The 6,333-nt window shown below is 34.4% G+C and overlaps 1 long non-coding RNA gene across 1 annotated transcript; it reads right to left on the reverse strand.

The window, feature by feature from the left end:
- Positions 1-2,236: 2,236 nt before the first annotated feature.
- On the reverse strand, positions 2,237-3,549 carry LOC147474371 (uncharacterized). Its single transcript, XR_015208838.1, has 3 exons — positions 3,477-3,549; positions 3,227-3,256; positions 2,237-2,458 (listed from the first exon to the last, which is right to left on the reverse strand). It is a non-coding gene; the product is annotated as an uncharacterized LOC147474371 (long non-coding RNA).
- Between the last annotated feature and the right edge of the window lie 2,784 nt (positions 3,550-6,333).

Consider the following 6,333-nt stretch of genomic DNA (forward strand, 5'->3'; position numbering starts at 1 on the left):
ACTGTACAATGCACCTTAGGGGATACTCACACGGCCACTGCCTTATTAGACCTCGGGGCGAGTGTTAATTTACTCCTTTATTATTTATATAAACAAATAGGTCTACATGAAATGCAACCTACAACAATGATGTTGCAACTAGCTGATAGGTCTATCAAGTATCCTAAGGGTGTAGTGGAAAATGTGCTAGTTAAGGTCCAGGATTTCTACTATCTTGCAGATTTTGTTATCCAAGATACAAAAGTCATTAACGATTCTGTTCCAATCATTTTAGGATGCCCTTTCTTGGCAACTGCCAATGCACTTATAAACTGCCGCGATGGTTCAATGTCCTTGTCTTTTGGCCATCTTTCCGTTGCGGTTAACGTTTTTAAGACGACCAAACTATTGCCTTATACAAATATTGATGGAGAGGTTAGCATGATCGAGAGCTTAGCTCATGATTATTTCAAAACCACATTTCCGAATGACCAGATGCACAAATTCTTTTCCTTTGGAAGTTCCAACTTCAACAAATACTCCTTGGACGTAGAGGAAATTGAGGAAGATTTCCTTCAACTCTTTTGCAACTCTTCCCTGCCACCTCGTGAGTCCCACCCTGCCAACATCCCTTTATCCCTTGACGCTATGACGGAAGATGAATTTTTCACCCTCTATCCCAGTGATTCTTTTGACCCACCTATTGAGGAATGTCTGACATATCTCAAGGCTTCTAATGATCTAGACCTGACAGCTCTAGTTGACACTCATTCATCTTCCCTCACTAATATTCCCTACCTTCCACCCTTTCAAAGGAACCTAGAGTTTGTGCTTGACCCTTTTGTTTCTTCTGTACTTAATGATTTTCGAAATCCTCTTAATACAGAAATAATTCCCAAAGGAAAGGCACTTGACACCTTCATTTTCAGAATTGAGACAGTTCCCACCTACACCATGAATGAGTTTTGTACCAAACCTACATTCTCATTTCTTCCATTCCTTACATCTAAAATTCCTCCATATCCACCATATCTTCCACAAACATCCATTTTCTCACGATCATTCAGTTGGAAACCCTCTCGTTCAAAGGCGAAAAGGAAGGTACATGCGCGGTTACATTCTAGATCCATCAGACTTCGCTTTCATGTCAATAAGTTGCGTCGTAAAGAATCTTGGTGCTTGATTATGTTTGGGGGTACATTCCATGGTAATTATTTATGGAAAGACCCACAACTCTTTAGGTTGTTAATATATGGAAAACTGCATGGTATAGATATTAATATATCCAATTAATTGTTAAAGGTCTCGGGAATCTGACTTTAAAAGACCCATTGTTAATACAAATTTTCTAAACTCTGTTGTCTAAAATTTGTTTGGGGATGGTGTGTTCGAGTTTTCTTTCATTGATGGTCAAACTTTCCATTTATGTTGTTTAGACCGTTTAATCGTATTTCGATTCGGGTTGACATTTTCTATCAAGTTAGATTTCATTCGTTCGCATAACTTATGTCATGCACGCACTTCAAGGCATTTTCCATCTTCTTATATGCACCCACGGTCGGAATAGAGTGTTTTATGGATCATTGGATTGGAAATTCTCTCCTAATCATTTCCATACCTCATTCGCAAAAATCAGCACTACTACAGAAAAGCTCATATACCACCTTTGTTATTTTACAAAGTGGTAAAAATTTACAGCCATGTTTTTCATACCGTGGTAACAACCACCGTGACAAATACTTCTAACAAAACCGTGGGGAAAAGTACCTCTTATATACCACGGTTTTGAGTAAAACAGTGGTATTAGGATTTACAAACCGTGGGAAATAGTGATGATATATACAACGGTTGGATACAAACCGTGGGTTATATAAACTGATTATACCTTGGTTCTTATCAAACCGTGGTGTATAGTCATTACAAAACGTGGGTTATATAAACTGCTTATACCTCAATTCTTATCAAACTGTGGTTTATAGTCTTTTTTTTTTAAAAAAAAATAAAACCCCTAATTATTTGATTCTAATCATATTCATTCAACCTGCAACCTGCCCATTTTCACCATATATATCCACACTGGATTTAAAAACACATTGCTCAAATAAACAATTAATAGTGCAACACAAACAAAAGAAATAAATTTACACATCCAACACAAAGACATTGAATTGCTAAAAGAATTTTGAACTTTTTTGAGTCATCAATAATGAAAGAAACATCCAAATTTACTTGTTATACCAAAATAATAATGACCTAACTTGTTGCATCAATAAAAAAAGAAATCTATTTGTTCTATCTAAAATATCAAAAAAAAATGGTGAGACCAAGCACCACACCTTAACTGGAAAGGGTCAAAACCTAGCTAAGACTCGACGCTTGGCTCGAACGCTCCATTATGATGGATGAATCTAAGAATTTTAAGTCGAACAACATCAAGTTCCTCTTGTGTGTATGTATCTTTGAGGGATAGATTTGTCATCTGCACGATCAAAGATAAAAAAGTATATAATAACTAAATAATGAAGAGTAACACAAAATAGAGATAATAAACCAACTATGTGTAGGACCAAAGTCTAAAATGCCCTAAAAAAAATTATCTAAACAAGCTTCCATTATTTTCGTCATCATAAACTTCGTTACATAATATCCACTCTGTATCACCAGGTTGGTACGTGCCCTATGTACTGACAAGTAATGTAGTGAAAAATAATGCGACTACCACCCCAATATGCAACCTTGCACTAGTACTTCGCAATAGTCTACTCCATCTCAAGGTTGAAATGTATAAAGAAATATATTGTCCTATTTGGACTAAAATACAATGTCTGTAGTGCTTGGCATGGGTCACTAATACCTTTATAAGGGGAACATGTATATGGGGGAGAGAGAGAGAGAGCACTTCGTTTGCACAACCATCTATCCCATTTAATAAGTCCAATTAAGATATACATACAAGTGAATTAGTGAATCTTAGTTTAAACGCAAATGCAGTACAACTGATTGTCCACATATACAAAACATGATCCCATCAAAGGTCATAACTGAAAAGTAAGAACGAAACAACTAAGGTGTAGTAAACATCAATCTTAAGGAGCTCTAAGTAACCATGCCCAGTACAAACCTCACCTTCAGTATATAATGGCCATATAGAATGTTTTTTTATGAAATTTCTCAAATATATATGCAAGAGAAAGGAAGACAAGTAATAAAAAAAAACAACACTTGTCAAATATGATGGGGAACTTACTTGTAAAGGCACTTGTAAATTGTGGAAGTGCTGAAAAATGAAAACACAAAGAAAATGAATATCTCCTTGGTACAAAAAAACTGAACTAGAAATACCACCATAAATCGAAGAACTAACACACTACCAATGACCAATCAGCTATGAGTTAAATACTTAAGCGACTAAAGTAGTTATAAGCTTCTAGCAAAGTCATGGTCTTTGATTGGGTAAGAATTATGAGCAACACTAGGACATGTATATATAAACTAACCTTTATGATGTAGGTTATCCAACACCTGACAACTGAAAGAGTATCTGCTGCGATGAGTTGAACTTGAGCCACCTGAAAAACATACCAACCCAATGCAACATTAGTTTAAACAAAATAAAGTAAATAGGTCACCAAAATAGAAGTAAACAATAATTTACCATAACCATTTTGTCCACATCCAAATGTTCACGAACAACCAACAAAGCTGCCAACAAAAGAAATTAAAATACAAACGTATTCCTAAACAATATAAATCAGCCAAAGTTATTAGTCCTAAGTGATCAAGGTTTGTTACAAACAAACTGATCCCATGTCAAATAAACACCCAATAAGTTTTCCAAATTCAGCTCTTGCAGTACCCCAAGTAGATAGATTACCTTATGAAATCAAAGGTCCATTGGAGCTTACTTCTGTGCTTTGAAATACTTAGATACTAAGAAATCCAACAACCTAAAAGAAAACTAAAAGAAGACAACCATACATACTACTACCTGTCAACAATAAATGCATGATATAATTCCACACAAAAACAAAGGGATCAATGGGGATATCACTTTTTTCTACCAAAGCATAGACCAAAAACTAAATATGGCTTGTTATCGATAAATTAGATTGGCGTAAACTCGGACACCAAGAGTAAAACTCAACCTTTTTCCTATCCAATGTCTTCGTCGATAAGTTGAATGCCAAGTTTCATAATGACATAATAACTAAAAGAACCACAAACACTAAAGTGAAGTAAATGTACAATGGAAATATCGAAATATAGAAAAAAAAAACAAGTATAACTAGCCTCGTGCTTTAAAAGATTGCCTCTGTAATCTGCAATTAAATATCATGTGAACTGAACCACGCTCATAATAATAATAGAATGTACAGTTCAGAAATAAGTAGAGAAATTCTGCCAATTGGATGCATAACTAAGAATCTAAGATTCAGATAAAATGTTTCGAGTATTTGAGGAAAACGACAATACCTTAAACACATTCATCTCCTTAGCATTGACCAACAACATCATAATAGTAATCCTCATACTTCCTAAGCCACACCAACAAGCACTTCTGAAGGTGTGAGCCTTGGACAACCTGAACACGCCTAACCATGTTACTCATGTTGTTAACAATTCTTGAAATAGATCCTCTAATTGTGTCAGATGATGGGCAAAGTAGTGGCTCACTTCTAATTAGTTATGTAACTTGCTGAAGAGTAGATATTATATGGTCATAGAGCCATAGAGGTTTATTTGGGGTTTAATATGTATCATATTCAAAGTGTCAAATTCATGGAATACCATCAAATGAAGAATATCAGCTAACACGTGCAATATATAGCCAAAATAAAGTAACTCTACCATCCAAAAAGTGATTCTTGTAATTGCAATATGGAACACAACATTAGGTACTTAGAAAAGAACAAAAAACAGGTCATAGCACTAAGTAAAAGCAACAAAATAGACAAACAAACAGTTCATATCATTGACATTTTCACAGAAGAATTTAACGAAAAAGACTAGAGAGTTGAGAAGCTTGATGCAGCAACAAAAAAACCAATTTAGAAATTGAGGCAAAGTGGAAACTCTAATATAAAGAATGAAAAAGTATAATAAGGTGCATCTTCGATTCTTAAAACTATAAACCTTAAATTTCGAATCTAAATCAACAAATCTACAGTAATTGTACAAAAAACCTTCATCTGCTACATACAAAGTCATTAAAACTACCTTAACATACAATAGGCAAATTATACCAAATTACAATCGTTGGCCTAGCTACCAATTAAAAGAACAAGAACAAACTCTTTGTATATATATATAATTGCCAGTGGATATGATTGTGTGTTTATTTTTGTAAGTATTAGTGTTGAAAAGCAAGCAAAGCAAAATAACTATGACTAATAGGACTTTTTATCATAAAGATGGTGAGCATTAGAAATAGATAAGAGACAAAGAAGTAGATGTGGAAGAAGAATCTTACTAAATCACATTCCAATTAAGTTCAAAATAATCACAAAGTTGTATACCAATAATTCATTGCATAACCAAATCCCAATCCAATTCACAAAAAAAACCTAGGTCAGTTATTGGAACGTTATGGCATTTTGCTTCAATTCAGATAAACAAAAAAAAATTATACATATATTCTCTTCAATCCAAAGATTTAAGGAAACCTAGAAGTCGGTTTCTCCATTCATGATAGCTAAACAAAAAATAACTAACCTTGAATAAAATCCTTTGAAGGAACATACAAGAACTATTTTACCTTTACAGAAATCAAACGGTTCAAAGCAAGTGGTGACCAAACACATCTCAAAACGATGACGTCGCTGCTTTGATTCTGAACAAAACGAAATTGATAAAGTGGCATATTAAATAGAAGGAGCGAGAGACCTTTGGATTGAACATGCATTAAAATTTGTAGACGAGGGGGAGGCAGCTACACCACCGTTATAAAATAGGGTGAGAGAGAGATGTTGAAGCCATAGTGAGAGAGATATAAGGTCGCAGTTGAGAAGCAGAAGTGGGGTTTCGCTTATAGACTTCTTTTTTTTTTCTTTCCAGAATTTTTTATCCACTGTGGGTGTAATATTGCCAAAAATATAAACCACTATTTTCAAGGAAACAGTGGGGTATTCGATTACCAAAACATAAATATCGTTATATTTGAGAGTACCATGACAAATTTCAAAATATATACCACTGTTTTACGAAATTAGTGGTATTTGATTGTTTCAAAACTAGACAAGTGTTTTGTACCGTGGCAAATGACTATAAGCCACTGTTATTAGCAGAACAGTGGTATATACCAATTTACAAACCGTGGCTAATGTGCTTTTCTGTAGTAGTGTGTATTCCAAATTG

This window comes from Coptis chinensis, chromosome 9 (assembly GCF_015680905.1).
Source record: "Coptis chinensis isolate HL-2020 chromosome 9, ASM1568090v1, whole genome shotgun sequence".
In the NCBI taxonomy this organism is placed as follows: domain Eukaryota; kingdom Viridiplantae; phylum Streptophyta; class Magnoliopsida; order Ranunculales; family Ranunculaceae; genus Coptis; species Coptis chinensis.